Below are 20,608 nucleotides of genomic sequence, written 5' to 3' on the forward strand. Positions count from 1 at the left end.
ACCCCCCCCCCCCCCCCCCCCCCCCGTTACCTGTCCAAAGGCCCGAAGCCAGAGAGAGATTTCCTAGGGTTTGTTCATTCTTAAATATGGACCACAGAGGCGTGTCAAGCTCTTTAAGTGGCTAAAAAAGTTGCCAATATTCAAACTAGCCAGTTGATAGGTTCTGTCAAGTCATAGAGGAAGCTGTAAGCACGTCTTTGCAAGAGAATCACTTCCGTAGCTATGTTAACCCATGACAATGGGGCCCTACAGCAAGTCAAGATTAGCTATGATTGAAAACTAATAATGGGGGAAAAAATAACCAACACTAAAGATAAATGATCTAACTCACCTAATTGCAAGTGCTGATACAAGAACGAGAACTGGTAAGAGTCCCTTTCAGCAGCAGGCAGAGTTAATTTAGCTTAAGCCAATTGTAAAAACAAGTATATTTAAAAATCTGCCAAATCTTCTGTTTTTCCAAAACTATCCCCCACAATAACTCCTTTATTTCCAAAGAGATTTATAGGTCCCTCAGAAGTTCATATAGGCTCAGGAAAGAATTCATAAATACCTGTGCTAAGTTCAATAAAAAATTATCAAAGATATCTAAGTATAAATACTGTAAAATACACCTAAAAGGAACACAGAAGCCTAATTCTTCAACAGAAAAAGAGATTATCCCATATCAACATTAAATATATAAACTTAGATAGCTACATGCCAGGAATAAAAGAAAGAAAACAAAATGTAAAGATGCATTAAATATATAAACTTCGATAGCTACATGCCAAGAATAAAAGAAAGAAAACAAAATGTAAAGATGCATTCCCCTATTTGTCCAATGATATAGTGATTATGATGGCTGCAGAACAAAAACAGATGCTTATTTTAAAGTCATCCTTTGTAAAACACACATAAATTTGAATCTCCCACATTCCAGGAAATTGTACTAAACATCAGTGTTTTGTACTACACTGCTTTAAACCTTTCTGAGGAAACTCTTTTACCTGAAATATGTATTTATAAAATTTGAATATATGCCCATGCTAACTGCCCAACATCTGTTGGTGACAAGCCTGAGCACTGAGCTGTGAAGGAGGTCAGTCAAACCTCTCTCTTACTCATTCTTCCCAAGAAGTGAACAGAAGTTTGAACTTTGCTAGTAACAAGACCTGAGCAGTTTTGCCTGCTTTCACTGACTTTGGTCCTCAGATCTGACATGTAGGTGTGCTCTGCCATCTGACACCAGACAGCAAAGAATTGCATCCAGATGAATTTCTAGTCAAAGCCAACCTGTGCATAGTCAAAACAAATCCATCAATTTCCATTTTTATCTGAACAGCAAACTGGTATAATTTACACAAGCAAATGTAATGCTCACAACAACAATAAATTAACTATGCAAATTATTACATTATGTACACATATAAATTCACTTCATAAACAACCAATCTGTCATACAAACCTTGAGTTCCTTATGTTTAATTGACCTGTCACAAGCCATTAAATTTGACACATAGACAGTAGCAGAATGTCATGGATGGATCAGGCCATGAATGCCACTCTTCTCTAGGCCACTAATTTTCAGTGGGGTCTCAAACATGGCACTAAGGTCTAAACAAAAAGAGTCTGAACAAAATTTAACCCATAAACAAGCATCTAAATGACCCTATTAACTTTTCAAAGAAATTCCCTAGATCCTACAAGCTTGATTGAATTTGTTTGGAGTTTCTCATATAACTGCCAGCCTCTGGAAGTTCTATGTATTCAAAAAGTTACAAAATAAGGTTATTTCATGATATTTCATAATACAGACCTGAAATACATATTTGCAACAATACTGCTCTTATTTTTAAATCAGCACATTCATTTTCTAAAGACATCAAAATTATTTTTAAATGGTTTATTTATTTTAGTAAGTGTATTTATTTAATCTCTATCTGTATTTCATTTGTGCATTTTTTTTAATCCATATTTAATTTATTTTATCTGTTTTTATGAGGAACCTGTACATACACAAGTCCGTAAGACCTGACGAGATGTATCCCAAGGTCTTGAGGGAACTGGCTGATGCAGTTGCTATGCTGGTCTCCACTCTATTGAAAAAATCAGGCAGTATTCAAAATAGCCATCATGAAAATCACCAGTGACTGGAAAAACGGAAATATCATGCTCATTTTTAAAAAAGGAAGAAAGGAAGACCCTGAATACTACTGACCAGTCAGATTCACGTCTTTGCCTGATAAGAACATGGGAAATATCCTCCTGGAAGTTATGTCAAAGCATGTGTGCAACAGGAAAGTGATTAGAAATAGCCAACATGGCTTCAAAAAAGGCAAATTATGCCTGACTAATCTGATCATCCTTCTATGATGGAGTGACTGCACTGGTCATTGAGCAACTAATGTCGTCTACATAGATTTCTGCAAGGCCTTTGACGTGATTCCCACACAACATTTGAGTTGATAAATTGGAGGGATATAGGTTTGATGAACGGACTATTCATTGGATAAAAAATTGTCTGGATAACAATGTCCAAAGAGTAGCAGTATCAGTATCCATTTGGCTCAGTATCCAAATGGATATGCGTAACAAATGATGTCTCTCAGAGGCCTGTATGGGGAACTGGTAGATTATAATTGCTTACAAATGAGAGCCTTGCTGATGTAGTAAGAAATGGGATTTATGTCAGATATTCTGGTTTTTTCAAGAGTTCCCTCTGTGATACTTCTCTACAAAAGTGTCTGTATTTACTGTATGGAATTTCTTATTTCTTTTCCTGCATATTTAGATTTGTAAATTTTTTCTTCCATAACAGCTATGAGCTGAACAATTTGGGGTGTTAAATCACCATTGCATTCCATTGAAATGCATATTCCTCAGGGTCTGAAAACCTTTTGTACACTTTGGATATGTGAAACTATGAAAGTCTTTAAAGTAGACAGACGTTAGTTATAGAACTTCTTTCTAGAGAAAGAAAACTATGTTATGAAGAAATAGGTGGTTCAGTAGAGGGAAGTTCCAAATCACTCAGCTGCCAGCATTCTTCAAGTGTTGCCTTGGTACTAGCACTCATTCATCACCTTCATTAATGACCAGGAGAAGACAGCGTGCAACAAAATTTCAATTTATACCATGGGGTTTTTTTGAAATTCAAACTTTATATTGATGATAAGGCAGATGCACAGGACCTGATAAAAGGGAATGAACAAATGAAAAGGTATGAAATCTGTTTTTATGAGTTTCGAATCTAAGATAGGGGAAAATAATCTAAATCATACTTTCCTGATGCTGGAGTTGAACTAGCAGTTTAAACTCAAGAAAAAGATCATAGGAACATTCTTGACAGGTCTCTGAAAACTTTCTTTCAGAACAACACCACCAAAAAGTCAAGCAGAAACTGTACTACATTAAAAAATATATGAAAATAGAAGTAGAGTATAATTTTACTTCATATAAGAACTTTGAATAGTAAGCATTGTGTGCAGGTGTTAGGATCTCAAGAAAGGCAAAGCAGATTTAGACGAGGTACCACTACAATAGTGGTACAGAGGTGTAACAGCTGCCTTATGAGGAAGGACTAAGTGGGTTGTAACTTTTCAATTTTTATAAAAGAAGGCCGAGGAATAAAAAAGTGTTTTAGAAAATTGTGCAATAGTAGATTAAAACAAATCTGTTAATCTCCAAATCCCTCCATATTCAAACTAAATGGAATTCAGGGAAACTAGTAGAAAATAAATAATCAATTTAAAACAGAGAAAAGAAAATACTTCTTTCCCTGATGAATTTCTGAAATGTGGTACCACAAGAGATTATGGAGGCCAGTAATACCAGTAGGATTATAAAAAAAATAAATTGAAAAAAACCCCAACACATTATTGAACAGCAGATTTATGCACAACTGCTAAGGAGAAGTAGCAGGAATATACTCAGAAAAGAACTATGTGTATTAGAGGAATACATAGGCAAAGGTACTGCATAAAGCAGCCATGCTCTCATGATCATCCTGGAGAACATATACTAGTGTCAGTGATCGAAACAGTATGCTAAGCTAAATAATAGACACCTAAAAGAACCCATCTGGACATTTGAAGGTCATATTTCAAAAGAGGGTCAAAGGGATAAAAGTGGCAGCTGTTGCTTAAGTCCCTTCTTGCTTCCCCTCCTTCATCTACTGTCAATAATTAGTTTATTTCTTCATTATGCCTTCAATCTTGAACTTTCCCCCATGATATTTAAATATATTTTGTGTACAGCATTACCACTAATACTTTTTTTCTCTTGGGCTTTTAATTTCTGTTGCCCCCATCTTTTCACCCATAGACAAATCAAAGAAAGGAAATTTTTTAAAAAGTTATTCATATTAGTTTCTTGTTAATGATTTTCTTATGAATCAGGATGTGATTTTCCACTTAATTCCCAACAAATATATTTACTTCAATCACTTCTAAAACTTTAAAATTTACTGTATATTAGAAAGCACTGGAATATGTAGTTGTTTTAGGTATCTGTATGTCTATTAACTTTTGTCAGATTTTGACTTTTTAGTGACAGCATCATATATTTCAAAGAACTAGCCAGGCTTAAAAATCCAAATTTGGATTCTATTTTTCATTTCATGTAACTTGGAAGGGTTAAAATGCAAAATATGGCTTTGGCAGATTATAAAGCTGGTGTTCAAACACATTAGCACAAGTAATTAATAAACAATAACTGGCTTTGGAACACTTCAGAAAAATATTGAGCAATTCCTGTTGATTTATGCCTGTTGCTGACTAGTGTGTTGTACAATGTTTGTAAGAAGTAACTGTGTGTTCCAGGAGATTAGAAGAATATGTATCAGCAAAATAAAGGTCCCATAGGAACTATCCCTTGTTGTGGTTGAAAACAGTGGTTTTCAGATTATTTTTTTGTTTACTAGGTTCCTTTTGGAGAAACCAATTACATTCAAAGTGAGGCAAGGTTTATTCATCCTGCTCATGCCAGAGTAAGTAATCCTTTTTACTTCAGAGACCATTAACAGAATTTCACTGCTGGCTGTGGGACTGGATTTCACATGTCCCTTTTCAAACATATTAAAAGCTATGATATTCACAGAAGAGAACAGGTGAGTAAATAGGGGACTTTCTGGCTCTGTGAGCTATGGGTAGGATATGTTAAGCATGAAGTCACTCAAATTTTGTTGGTTAAAAATCATTTTGCAATACTTCTTTGTAAGTGATGTACTTTAAAGTGATGACCAACCAGTATCCTTTACCTAGGTTACTGGGAAGGCCATGAGAGAAAAGAATTTGTCATACCTGCTTCTCTGGTGTATCACCAAGATGATAAACACAGGGTGAACAAAACCAAACCAAACCAAACATAACATTGATGCTTTAACCAGTATATAATGCTTAAATAGACAGCAGCTGTCAACTGACAAACTGTCCTTGAACCTCTCTGGAATGTGCATCCAATGCATTTTAGAGGATGCCTGCAGGTTCTTGGTCATATAACTTAAGAGAAGATCTTTTAGGAAAGAAACATTTTGGGCTTTTAATTCAACTTTTGCAGTCATCTGTTTTTCAAATTGTTTAAAGTACCTACACACAAATTTAAGTTAAATAATATCTACTGCTGTTTTACTGCTGCAAAGATTGCTTCCTCATCATGTCTCTCACAGGATCCTTCTGAACAAAATGTCCAGCATTCACTTGGATAAACACATTGTGAAATGGGTGAGTAAGTGGCTCAAGGGTCAGGCACAAAGACTTGTAGTGAATGGGGTGACATCAAGACAGGCAAACTGTCACTATGGGGATTCCACAGGCTCTGTCTTGGGCCCTGTGCTCGTCAATGTCTACACAAATGGACTGGAAGGGATACTAAGCAAGTTTGCAGAAGATACAAATCTGGGAAGAGCTGTTAATTTTCTCAAAGGCAGGAAAGCCCTGCAGAGAGACCTCAACAGATTAGAGGGCTGGGCAATCACCAACCATATGAAGTTCAACAAGGGAAAGTGCCAAATTCTGCACTTGGGATGGGCAACCCTGGATGTATGGATAGTCTGGGGAATGAGCTGCTGGAAAGCAGTGCCATGGAAAGGGACCTGGAGATCCTGACAGAAAGTTGAATATAAGTCAGCAGTGCCCTGGCAGACAGGAGGGCCAACCTTGTCCTGGGGGACATCAGGCACAGCATCTCCAGCCAGGCAAGGGAGGGGATTGTCCTGCTCTGCTCTACACTGAGGCAGCCTCACCTCGACTGCTGGTGACAGTTTTGGGCAACCAATATAAGAAAGATATTAAGAACAGTTTTCATAAAACTGTAGAATATCCTAAAATCACTAAAAGCTACAGCTGGAGTATTTTGCTGATAAAGCATTTTAAATAATTTAGCTTCAGTCCTCCTTTACATCTTTTGGTTGCTAGAATCAAAGGTTTAATTTAATGAGGTCTGATTCTTACAATATATTTATTGTATGCACACAGCATTTAGAGCATGAATAAATTATATCACTTCTAGTACATTTTGAAAAAATTCTGTTAAATAGGCCGGAATATTTTTTTGTAGAATCACAGAATCACAGAATGGTTTGAATTGGAAAGAATCATAAATATCATGTAGTTCCAAACCCTCTGTCATGGGCAGGAATGCCACGCACTAGATCAAATTGCTCAGAGTGCAATTCAACCTGGCCTTGAACACCTCCAAAATTTTTTCACCAGATCCTGTGAGTTCAGTGGTTTCAGACCAACTTGTAGGGTCAACACAGAATCACTCAGACTCCTTTTCAGTGTAAGAGTAATTCCTTCTTCCTTCCTCCAAACATGATTACTGTCACCAAATTTCCTCTTGAAGACTTTGTCTCTGTAGTCCCTTTCACCATCTAGATCTCTTATACCCCTTAAATCATGTCTTTTTCACCACCCCAGTGGTCTTGATTAAAGTTATAGGAAAATATTATTCTTCGACTGCCAATCCTACACCCACCAGTTGAATGGACACTGTCATTCTCCTGAGATTACCACTGCATCCATCTCTGATGATTTAAATGTCTCACCAACAAAGACTTATTTTTTTACTAAGTATAATCAAAAGACTATAAAAAAAGGTCCTTTTTTTTCCTATGGTATTTTACTAAAAAGAGCATTATTGCAAGCATACAATCATTGAACAAATTTTTATTCCCTCCACTCATTTCTACAGAATATCTTGCTATAACTTAGCTCACCATTAAAATTAAGTGTGCGTACATATGAAATTGAATCTGTAAGTCTTCTGAATTATACTGGCTGAAAAATGCAAACACAAATTAAAGGTAGTCCCTAAAGATAAAGCTGACACTGAAAAATTAATGTTTGCAACTGAAATGGTATGAGGCCATTTAATATTGTACTGCACTACATGCAAAGATGCAACAGCAAGGATTGGTTTATGTCATTTTATAGACAAAATGAAATGCCACAATACTATGAATAATCTGTTTGATACAATTGTTAGTGCAATCTTCTACTCCACAGAAACATTTTTTTGCATACAATTATTAATCAATCCTTACTGTAATGAATTGGTAATTAACAGGGAAATTCATGTTTATGCATCTTTAAAGCACAGCAAGTCTTCATTTCCCAGTAGATAAAATATATATATACATTCATTTAGTCAAACTTCTAGGACATTAAGTACATAGACAGTCAAGACAATACAAAAATATAGATTATATCCTTCATTCATAACTCAGTGGAGCATCATAAGTGCCAAAATATGTGCAAGCAGGCCTGGTTGAAAGGTGTCTAGGCAAAACTGATAACTGTATTGATTTGATAACTCAGCAGTGACATGAGTTCTACTGCTAAGGTTGGACATATAAATATGACACTGACCCATGTATATATGTTAAGCAGCTATCAGGTAGTGTCAATATAAATATCTAAATTTAATTGCTTTCAAGCAAATGAATACCTGCAATTTTCAAAAAAATTCAAGCCCTGGGTGATGGTAGATATACATACATCCCGAAAGAGAATCTTCATTATGAAGACATCTAGAAGAATCTGAAAAGAAACTGGCAAAATGTAGTCAAAAGACATATCCCGTGCCCATTGTAAACTTATGGAATCTCTTTTGTAATAATTCATTATGTTATCTTGGGGTGGGGAAATTGCCCTTTCCAAAGTGGTGATCACCAGGATCAGTAACTGCTTAACATCTTTTGTCTTTTCTAGAGAAACAAATGTCAGAGTATGGATTTAATCACAGTCTCTACAGTATTTTCTATGACACGGCATTCAATCAGAAAACCTGTATTACAGAACTGGTCATGTAATATGCCCTTTTTTTTCTGCAAGAGGTGTCGAAGGAGGTGGAGTATTACTAAATTTTTATTAAGTTTTTTCCTTAGAAAAAAGGCCAAATTCTTCAGGTCTATGAAACACAACCTGGACTGTCCCTTTATTGACATTAGGGATAATAAACTGACCAAAGTTTTAAACATGATACAGTAGTCTTTCCCTTGCTTGCATCATCTACAGTAAATACATCTAGAGCTGTAGTTGTATCTGTAGGAAGTAATTGACTGAAAAATCCTGAAATCATCTTGGAAAGAAAAAAGACAAGAATAAAATAAAATTTGAAAAAAGACAAGAATAAAATAAAACTTAGGAAAAAGAAAAAATGGCAGCTATGTCCCCACCAACCAAAAAGAAGGAAACACAGGTTTTCCTAGGTGCTGTGGGTTTTTGGATAATGTATTTTCCAGAGTACAGTCAGATTATAGGCCTCTCCATCAAGTGAACTGGAAGCAGTGTCCTGACAAATAATAAGCTTTTGAACAAATTAAACAGCAGATAATTAATGCAGTAGCCATTGGGCCAATCATTACAGGACAAGATGTGAAAAATATGCTCTACACTGCATCTAGGCAGAATGGTCCTTCATGGAGTTTTTGGAAAAAAGTACCCAGGGGGACTTGAGGACAGCTCCTCAGGTTTTGGTGCCAGCGATACAAAGGATCTGAGGCCTGTTAACCCCCAACTAAAAAAGAGATACTGTCAGCTTATGAAGAGGTTTGAGCCACTTCAGAAGTGTTTGGTACCAAAGCATAGCTTCTCCTGACACCTTGACTACCAGTGCTGGGCTGAATGTCAAAAGGGCAAGTCCCTTTGACATGTCATGTCACCGATGTGGAGTAAGTGTCTCGCTCGATCACACTGCAAGCTCGAATACTAAACCCAGGGATCTTGGGAGTCATCACAAACTGGCCTGAAGGCAAAATATTTGGACTATCATTAGAACAGGAAAAGGTGCTGAGGATACTCCACCATATAATCAGCTACCAGAAAATGAAAAACAATATGCTCTCTTTACTGCCAGTTCTACAATATAGTGCTAGCTATATTGTAGGGCTACATACATGCCGTATGGAGCCCTACATGGCAAGTCACAGAAGTTACTGGGGCACAAGTTGGATCCAGTCAGGTCACATAGCTGAAAGCGATCCAGCTGGCTTTAAATACCACTGAATGAGAAAAATGACCAACACTCTACCTCTGCATTGACTTGTAGATGGTAAAAAATGCTCTGTGGCTGTGGGTGGACCAATGGGAAAAGACCAATTGGCACCACAGAGGTAAAACCCTCCGGGCTGCTAAATTGTGGCAAGACATCACTTCCCACGTAGAGAAGAATGGGTATAAAAACGTGTCATGTAGATACACATGTACCCAAGGGCTGGGCTACTGAAGAGCATCACAATAGACAGGTAGATCAAGCTGCCAAGATAAAACTGTTTTCATCTCAACATGTGATCTTTACGTTTTATCTTTTCTGCCTTCAATTCTCCTCTCCAGTGCAGTGCAGTGGGTTTGGGAAGGGGGGAGTGAGCAGGAAGCACATGGTTTGGAGAGTTTCAGTGGAAACACTTAATTGGGGAATGCCAGTTCTAAACCATGACAATGAGATTTGCTGAGAGCAAGAGCATGGAATAATAGTCGTAACTTTTTTTTTTCATATTTTCCAGTAGTTTATGGGTAGACTTTTAAAGTCTAAATACTGCATTCTTGGGGTGAGCATTCTAGTCTGTAGATGGAGGATTGGCATTATATGTATATAAGAGAAGCCATTTCAGCTTTTTTGAATTTCAACAAACACTGTAAATTGTTCATATAATTGTTGATGTTGTGAATGTCTCCAGAGCAGTGGATCTTCAGACTTTCTGCTCTTGGATAGAGTTTCCTACAGCTGTCTCCCTTGGGGAGCACCGTGAGGCCCTGGAACAGGTTGCTCAGATAAGTTGTGCCACATCCCTTTAAGTGTTCAAGGCCAGGCTGGATGGGGCTTTGAGCAATCCGGTCTGGAGGAAGATTTTCTGCCCAAGTCAAGGGGATTAGAACTAGCTGATTTTTACTGTCCCTTCCCACATAAACTTTTCTATGATTCTATGAATTTGCTCCTGTTGGAAAAGCCCATCTAAGATCTGATGTTCTCAGATTTAGATGCCAAAGTCAGGACTAATTTTTACTGATGGAGCTGAATGTTTTATTTTTATATATTTTAGAGCTGAGCATTACTATATGTTTTTAATACGGTCTTCTCTATTAAGTGCCTTTTTAATGTCACTTTAACAGACGCTAGCTCCTGACATCAAATGGGAGGATAAGAGCAGTGAACTTTCATCCTGTTCTCCCTGTGGCATAAGAAAAAATGGGGTGAAGCACTTGGCCTGTTAGGAAAAAGCTATAGGAGCCTTCCCTGTGAATTTGCAGGTAAAGCTGTGCCTTGCTCTTCCATAGCACATAACTACTTGTAGACAGTGAACTTACAATTTGTACACTCTTATTTCTCATCTGCTTAGTTTTTAAGTCCCAATTTACTCAATATCCATACTGATGTACAAGATATAATTCTGCTAAAAGGATGGTGTGGCAAAGAGTAAAGCAAATACCTGGTGAAATTCTTCTATGGTGTTCTCAACTCTCATTCACCTGTCAAAGATTGCTCTCACACAACTCGTTAATGTGTCAGACTGACTTCTCTGATAGTTTAAACAGATTCATTCCATTTCCTTCCTGTAGCTTTCAGTTATTGGAATTTTTTTTTCCTCCATATTAGCTGGTTCCTCTTCTTTGGCAGAATACATCATGATTTTGATTCTATGATTCTATGTGTCTAAACACTGTACAATAATGTATGCAACTTATATTTTTTTTCTGGTTAACACTTCAGATTCAAGGCCATTTGACTACTAGGAACTTTCTTAATGTCAGCAACAATCTCTACAAACAGCACAAGCTGTCCTGGCCTTTTCAACATCTTCTTAATAGTGCAAATAGCAGTGAATATTTCTTGCCATGGGACAAAGTAAATAAATAAAGAAATCCAGCCAAGGGAGCCTGGACTTGTCAGTCCCACTTCCCAACAGATAAATCTTGGTGTCCAAACTCCAGATGAAATTCTGTCTTGAGCTTGTCAGCACACTGCAAGTCCAAAGTTCCCCTAAGATTTGTGAAGCAAATTTCCTCTCAGGAGAATCACACTTTTCTTTACCTCATCACTATTAGCTGAGAGCTTGTAGTATCAGTATAAAATGTCATTTTAGTCCAAATCCCAACCCACATAGAAGAATTACAATTAGAACTCAAGCTTCAGAGGCAGAGGTTTAATTTCCCAGAACAAAATTACCTGTAACTCTGTATATTAAACCAATATAATTTATTCAACTAAGTGATAGGTTGTTTGAAACCTCAGCTTTTCAGCTATCCTTAATGAAAGCAGATATGTATCTGATGTCTTGGAATGTACTACTGCAGTGCAGAATCTTACAGAACAGCAGCCTATAGAGTCTGGTTGAATTTAGCCTTCATAAATTTTCCCAGTCATGTAAAAGAAAGAAATTCTAGTGGTGTAAAATACAATAAAATAGAAATTCTAAATTAATTTTGGCTGAGAAAAAAAGCAAATAATTAAGAACATTTATCCTGAGACTTCTTTATGGGTTTTGACTTTATGATTGACAAAAGTTTTTAATTGAGAATCATTGTGACTAAAGTGACTGCAGCTTAACATTTATATTATACAAAATGCTTAACCAAAAGAGAGTTTCACTATCAGTTTATCTGCTTCTGCAGTACTGTAGAGACATACCCTAAGGACAGAGCTTCTTAGCTAGAGAAAGACAGAAATGTACCTGTGAAGAGTGCTTTTATGCTTACCTTACCCATAAATGCTCTATATATCAGTATCTGAAGGAATATGTGTATTTGATATGACTGTGCTTGGAAAATAAATCTGTTGGTTGTGCTAAATCAATTAGGATAGCATTAGAAAATAAAAACCAAACAAAAATACATTTCCATCACATAACTATTGAGTGATGCTTTCCCCTAGCTGTTGTCTAATGCATTAATATTTTTTCCATCTAAACAAAGTAGTATGTAATACCAAGGTATCCTTACTCTTCAGTGTTATTTTCTGTCATGCAAGGGTACAGACACAATCAGAACAAAGAGCACTAAATGTCCTTATCATGCATGTGGTTCAAAGCTCTCAGAAGGTTGGTTTTCCAGCACGTGTACTTTCTCCCCTGCAGGGCTGTGAACACCATAGGAAAGGATACCCAGATGAACATACTGTGTTTTACCACCATCAGTCGCATAATGTCCATCATGCAAGAAGATAAAACAATATTCCTATTTGTTTCCTAAACCCACTCCTCATTTTGAGTTTGTCAACATCCATATGAAAAGGTCACTGCTAGGGGAATAATTTATTCTTGGAGAATACTCCAGTTGAACTCATTCTGGTCATCTTAAACTGCCTTTTGGTTTAGGATAAAAATAGCCAATTACTTTATGGAAAATCCTACTTCTGTGACAATTTTGCAGGTGGTAAAAAGGGGCTCTGGATGCAAAAGTAAAATTTAGGTTTCTAAGGTTGTGACAGAGTGGAAATACTCCCTGTCAGCATCCAACTTGGGACCCTTCTGCAGCATTGCTTTTTCCCAGTCCAGCTTGAACCCTACACGTCATCTCTGTGAGGCAAGAAGATGAAACAGTCACTAAATGGACAGGACAGAAGTCCGCCCTCGAGTCTGAGGCAGACTTCTTCTAGATCTTGTTCTGACTTCCATTTACAGGGACCAGCAACTGTTGCCTGGAAGCATAGCTGGCAGCTATAACACACAGACTTGTCGTCTATAGTCCACATGCATGTTTTCCACTCAGTGAAAGACTTCGTTTTGCTATGAATTGATTAATTTCTTCAAACTGTTCAACCAAGGACTAATGGTACATTTCATGCAAATCAAAAGAATCTAGCTTTTTTTCATAAGAACTTCTCTGTGAATCAAGACAAGTCTCTAAATAATCCAACTGGGGCAGCCACTTGAAACAGCTTCAAAACAAAAACATAGATGTGGATGTATAATAAGAAAATGCTTTGGGTGGGGTTTTTTTCCCATAAGGCTGGAGCATTTATCTTCACTTATAAAGAATGCATACAATAATAAGCCATTGTGTAAAGTTATGTTGATCAGTTCTGATAAATTAAGGGTAAAATGTGTTAGAATTATATATCTATATATATGTATATACATAATTTAAAAATTTTGGAAAATACAAGAAAAAGCTGGAGCTTTTTAGGATTGTCCTGTATGGCATTTGCATTCAAAATCATTGAATGAAAAGAATAACAAACCATGTTCTGTCTTTATTTTTTTCTTCCTTATTTCCTTTTTTATACTCCATATTACTTCTAGTTTATGTATTAATTTCAGCACTGTCTGCCATGGTATATCTCTCTATCTCTGTCTGAGTTTCAAGTTTAATGACTATTTCTGTGCTGTCATGATAATTTTGTGGTCTGGATAACTTTGCAGTGATGACTGCAAAATAGCTTAGGATTTGTCTTCAGCTGCCTGAACATATTGAAGAAAATATTTTAACCAAAAAAAAATATAACAAGACCGCCAACACAAACAAATGTCACCAAACATAGAAATAATTGCCTTTTTATTTTATTAATGTAATTCCAAGAAACTCTCATCCTAAATAAGTACCTTTATTAAAATCCTTCAAAAGATTGCCCTCTGTCTGACCACATAGCTGTCATAGGAAAAAATCTGGTTGGTCAGGCACAACTTCCTTTGGTTGTCCCATGTCGGCTGCTCTCATTCCAGTATAGACAATTCATGTATTTCAGGAGTACCATGCCTTAGTTTTCACTCTGGACTCCTTGGATCTACAGTACTCTGTAGTTTAATGATTATCAGTATCTCCTTCCCCTTTTAAAAGGACAGATGTGTTTTTTATAACTTATTCTAAATCCCTGCTGAAGGATACCAGGCAAGTGGTGTAATTTGAATATAGAAGAGTTGTTTCAAGAGCCTGGAATATCACAGTCCAGACTCAGGTATAAGGAAAACTAGAATTTCAAGACACCGTGATCAGGAGACACAGTGAAAAATAAGTTTGTTTAGCGAAAATCAAACTCATATAAAAAGAAATATAAGTCATTAAAGTGAGCTTTATATTGCTGCACATTTTCCAGCATTCATAGAGGTAGCATAACCTCCAAACAGTTTTAATTGTGTGCTTATGTTAAGCAATAACAATTGGATCTTTACCTTTAAATTTGAGTCACCGAACTGAGGCACTCCCTCTACAGTCAAAGAAGTATCTCAGATATGGAGCGGACTAATCATGTTAAAGGCATTGGTAGAATTCTGTAGCATGATTTCATTTAACCAGTCTATGAGACTGCACAGTTTATCTGGGATGAAGAATTTGTAAGGATATGGAAGCATGTGAAATTATTTTTCTGAACAAATGTCAACTTCAAAGCAGTCCTTTATCAGAAGACATGCTATTTTTTCTCATATCTTTGGCAATCTAAATTTACTACCTTCCAGTTCAGTAACTATTTAACTCCTTTAGAAATATGTATTTGAGGAGAAGAGGAAAAGATAGAGAGAAATTTATATGTTGGAATAAGAACTGGTACTGTGAGTGGGTTTATAAATCATAAAAATTATGTTACCTTAGTATTTTCTTTTCCTGTATATTCACAGTTGTTTTTCTGTATAGGACAAAGATATCTGCCCTAATCTATCCTTGAAGTTACTATTATAACTGAAACTGGGCTGCCTTTCCATAGTTACTGTGTTAACACGTTCAGGGTTGAATAAAAAGACAGTTATAATATTTTTCAAAATAAAAGCAGAAGTGAAAACTACACACACAACAAATTTTTTTTCACCAGCTATTATGAGTTAAATGAATTAGGACTAAACATTTAATAAGGAGCTGATAAAACAGGAGGATAAATTGAAACTCCAAACCAAGATTCATTCAATGACTTAGAGATATAGACAACATCAAAAAAGCATCTGCAGTACAAGTAACGTAGAGAATTTAGAGATCATCAGGAATTTGGTTTTGTCATATTTTAGACAGGATGTCAAGCAATTCATCATCACACTGCAGCGCCAGTGAGGTCTTTGAGGAAGATGCAGGACTGCTGACTCATATATTCTGCTTCTGAGAGCTCTTTGGAAGATTCTGGTATAACTGGACACACCAGCCCGTGTATCTCATGGTTCTCCCTGGCAAAACTTGTCAGATATACACTTAACCAAATTCTATTGCAGCTACTTTATTTCTATTTCTAGCTACAAAATTTCTATGATGTTGCATAAGTCATCTATAAAGACACTGGAGTTTGTGACACTCTTTACTTTTATCTCTTTTTTTTTGGTGGTTAGGTTCTTGAATGCCAGCAGGAGGTCTGATGTATGCATTACCAGAAAATAACAGCCTTTGAACAAGATGAGCATTTGCCGCTTTACATTTTGCCAGCTTGCAACATATTCGGGAACTTCTTATCAGAACTCAGTAAGCACAGTGTGAAACCTTGTATTTTTAAAAAATGATAAAATTTCTCACAAGGTCCTCCTCCAACCCCTCCCCCTCAATAAAAGAAAAAAAAAAAAGGAAAAGTCTTTTGACAAACAGATATTTCTTTCAGCCCATGCTGTACGTACTAAATATAGGGACTTCTTATTTGTCTTCCTTGGCAAAACTGCTAGTTTAATGATATCATTGTTTATTTTGCTTTGAGAATTATTTCCTCCCTAGAATAAATACTGAGGTATAAAGTGCTGATGTCACTATAAAGCATGAAAGAGATACAGCAGATCTGGGCAAAAATCCAAAGTGCTTCAGACTGACTTTTCTGCCAACCTCAGGCTTTTTTACCCAAAGCTCTCAGTCCTCAAAAACACAGAGACATCTTTAGAGATAATGCAGGCATAATCTGCAAATATTAGACTTGGATGATTGGAACGCAATATGTCATCTCCTTTTGTCACAATAGAAAAAAAACCCAAACCCTATCCAAAATTCACTTCTAAATTATTATGTGGCCATTTACTATCTAAAACCATGATTTTGTAGTTGTTTGAATTATTTTCCCCTGCCATTACTAGATATTTATAAGTCTTTCCCAGCTCTATGCATATTTCAAGGAATGTGTGTATGGGGAGGGAAGAGTAACACATTTTTGTTAGTACTTTCTCTTTATAAAAGGTTTTCAAAGTGCAATCAGGAAAGCTACATGCAGAAAGCAGTCAGACATTTAAATTCTACCATTAGCAACAAAACAGCTGTCAAGCAGGTGTCTCCTGAGAGAAACCTGAAATCTGCTGGATTCCAGTACTTTCACAGTAAGTCATGTAGACAGAGAAAACTTCAGATTTTAAGCTAACCTAACTGAGACAGAAAATGAGAAAAAGGTTAGATTGATTCTAAAGCAAGGACTTATTTTTCTAGCTTTATTGAACAAATAAAGGGAAAAAATAAATCCATACTTACTCGTGAAATTAGGAAATTGCCCAATAAATGGACAAAATATAAATTCTCAAGTTCCATGAGGAGAAAAAACAGAAAAATAAAGTTGAGACAAATATAATTTGTAGAGCACAGTTCTGCACTGTGGATTTATAAGAGGTTTGGATTTGTTTGTAGTTCTCACTACCTTTCTTCTAAGGTCTTCTGCTCAGAGATTTCTTAACAACCAATCAGGAGCTGATGGAAGCACTGAAATCTCTACCAGGCTGGCCTTAGTAGTCACTTCTTGAAGTGGTAGCATTTATTTAGTATGCAGCCAAGAGCCACTTTCAGGAAGATGTTTGTTGCTTCTGAAAAGGGACATGCATTTTTTGTCAGAAAGGATTTTCTTTCTTATGCAGTAGGCAGATCAGGTCAAGATATTAATTTAAGGTAAAACACACAGTATCTTGTAGGGAGGGGACAGGGAGGAACTCAGGCCACCCTCTGTTAATGGAGATGCCCCTATCACTCCAGCTTTTGTATTCAGAGGGATTTCCTCCATATTTGAGAGGCATCTCCTGCTGGGACAAGACTGTACATTCTAAAAGCCCATGTATGTGGTGAGCACCTGGTACATTCAAGTATATGTGTGTTCCTTGCATTTTGTGTTGACTGATTTAAGTCACTGAAAGTGTAGGCTCCTGAGACAGTCTCCCAAGAGAGTTCAGTGTTTTGCTTACCCTGAATTGATCTACCAAGGCCACTGCAATAAACTTACTAAACAATTGTGAAAAAGTAAATCAGCATCTCTGACTAGGACTGACACTTATTTTCTGGTATTGTTAAATATGATACCTAGTTCATTTGGTCTCTGAACCCTCCAAACGTAAAATCAAAAGATGTTTTCATCATCCTTACTTCAATCACTGGTGGAAAAAACTAGTCGTGTTTTTAAAGGTTTAGAGGTCTGGTTTAGTTCCACAAACAAAAGTATGCATTTTTCTTTGCGCAGTGAATCTGAACATAGTAAATAAGTATTTAGGAAGGTGATATCTGAAGGAAAAATATTAGATTTGTTATTTTTTAGCTTCTTTGTGTTAAATAATAGAAAAATACAGGAATTTTCTTACTTTCTATTTGACTTTTAAATTAGAAAATCATGGCTTTCATAATTAGGCAACAACTGAACCAGTGAAATAATAATATCATAAGACCAAGAGAGTAAAATTTGAATTGCAAAGTAAAAAAATTTCAGTCAGGAGATTAAAATGCAGATTTGTTTTTTTTGTTTGTTTGTTTTCATGTGCCCTTAAATAAATTTTGGAGATAAAAAACTTCAAGAAAATGTTTAGTACTCAAACTATTCCTTTAAACAGATAAAACTTTAAATTTACTATTCTGAAGCTCCTAAGAACTTCCAAGAAGAGAACAAAATAGAGATGATTTGCATTCCTGATACCTTTTAGGATTAAAAGCTGAAAAATCTCTAATATCGTCTTTTAAAATATTGCTTTTTCCAAATGTGATATAAAGAACTTTGGAAAGAAACAGAGCTACTTACAGCCATAAACTTTGGTAAGTCTACTTTCATATTCTTTATCTGGTAAATCAGATTGGGAAGCTTCCCTCAACAGATTGTCGCAGGACAGACTACAGTAATCAGACAGGTCAGACAAGCAGCTAGGTTATACCTGACTAGCCCTTTTTACACTCCAGTCCACCTCCCATTCTTTCTCCCACCCGCATTTATCCCTGCCTTTCTCTGCCCTCATCTTTTCCTAAATATAGAAGCTATTCCTAGTTACTTGTTTGCCATTGGTCTGAGTTTTGGTACCAGAGGAACCTGACTTTGGTATATCTGTAGTGACTACCTAGGTAATATTCTCCTTTTGCGGTTTTGCTAATAGATAATTCTGGTCTTATCAGATTCTCCTCTCCAAAATGTACTCAATATTCTGTTTAATTATCTGTGAAGTTTTGCCATCACTCATAATCCCCCTGAGCCATCTGTGAAATTTGCCATACCTCATGGCACTATCTGCAACTCCCATGAGCTTCTCACTCTGCTATGCCCAGCAGTATCTTATTCCAAATCCAGTAGTTTCTCATGGTCTTCACATTTGTCTGAACCTCAGCCCACCAACAGGAAGATATCTAAGTTGGGGGCTGAAACCTCATCCCTAGCAGCTAATGGCTGAATTGCCAATTGACTGTATTGGTATGATAGAGTCTGAACTGATTATAAAAGAGGACAAATGTTGCCATCACTGCTTGGACTCTTTCTCTTAAATCAAATTTCACCCTTTGCAACACTATTTAAAAGTCTCTAGTACACTCGCCACCTAGAAATACTGAAGGAGCAAACAAAACCAAAGTCCTGAATGGCTCCATATACCACAGAGATACAAAAGGCCTTGAGCAGATTTAATTCTGAATCACACTGTATTTATATGAACCTCAGTCCTTGAAGCCAAATTTCCACCAACCCATCTCAACCCACACTTTTCAGTTCTACATATAGACTATTTTTTCACTTGCTTTTCTCTAACCTCCGTCTCATGAGATGAGTTTTCTCATAATCTACTTTTTCAAATCTTAAAGTACAAGAATTCCCCAACTAAAACCTCTTTTCCTCAAGTGGGCCACAGACTACCTTTACAGTAGTAACTTATATGTTCTTTGTTATGTCCCCAGGCACTGCATGCAACTGGTAAAAAAGCAGCCTATATCTATGTTAGTAAAATGTTGTAGCCTCCAGAAGAGCATGGCTGCATGCTAAATGCATTGTAAATGGTCTATAGAGTCTTGTAGCTCCCAAACTTCATCCAGAAACCATTTTTGAGACCTCTAGTTTACATAGATTGAAAACATGAGACGTCCTTAGCAATTCAGCTGCAGAGATGATTGAGTTTCAGCACCCAGGAGTATTTCAGGCACTGTTTAATCTACAAGTAGAACAACAGCCATATGGTCTCCAACAAGAAGAAGTGCCTCATCATTCAGTCTCGTTAAACTGACATATAAAACTGCCTACGCTGACCAGGAAAACCTGGAGCTGGCTGCCCTCTTGTTTCAGAGTAGTCTCTGGAACATTAGGATAATCTTCAACATCTATAGAGAGATCTAAAATGACAATTTAAATGTAGCACAGGAAGAATGCAAAAGGGAAGGAGGAATTTTTTTTCTACACATGATAAAAAAACCCCAAGAATGCTCTGAAACTAATCTCTTGAAAAGACTAAGAAAGCTGCTGAAGATATTTTTCCCCTTTCTCGCTTAACTGAGGTTTGAATAATTAGAGGAATAAAAAAATGCTTTGAGCTCTAAACTTTACCAGAAATTTGTTAAGCTTTAATGCACACATTCAAAACAGCATATTGGAAATGAAAGATGAGCTTTCTGTTTCTCAAAGGAAGAACATGACATATGTATCTGTATATAGTCAATGTGTACCTAATCTAAGCAGTTACATACCTGTCACCAAATTTTCTGTCACATAATTCACTTCAAATAAACAGTACAATTTAGGTGGATATCAGCACCATAAATTTGCTGACTGAAAGCCCCATATAATGTGGTATTGACGTCCAGCATTCAATAGAGCTTATTTTACTTTAAGCATGTTCTACATCTGTAAAATAACCTGGTTTCTTGGGTCACTCCTGGGTCTCTTATTGTTTGAAATGCATGTGTTTTCATTTACAAAAAGAAGACTTTTGGAATGATTTGATGAGTTCCTTTCACAATGAAAATATTATATGGTAGTGGGACAGTTATCACTCATTACAGAAATACAAACATAATCTTGCCAACCTTAT

At 36.5% G+C, this 20,608-nt stretch overlaps 1 long non-coding RNA gene across 1 annotated transcript in view; it reads right to left on the reverse strand.

Moving 5' to 3' along the window:
- The window catches only part of LOC121659272, a 19,544-nt gene extending 19,458 nt beyond the window's left edge, over window positions 1–86 (reverse strand). Inside the window, exon 1 of the long non-coding RNA XR_006014245.1 lies at window positions 31–86. This is a non-coding gene — a long non-coding RNA (uncharacterized LOC121659272). The remainder of the gene's footprint in view (window positions 1–30) is intronic.
- Between the last annotated feature and the right edge of the window lie 20,522 nt (window positions 87–20,608).

The sequence above is a fragment of the Corvus kubaryi genome, unplaced genomic scaffold (assembly GCF_017639235.1).
Source record: "Corvus kubaryi isolate FWS band 111438036 unplaced genomic scaffold, C.kubaryi_AGA036_p1.0 split3-73, whole genome shotgun sequence".
NCBI classification, from domain to species: Eukaryota; Metazoa; Chordata; class Aves; order Passeriformes; family Corvidae; genus Corvus; species Corvus kubaryi.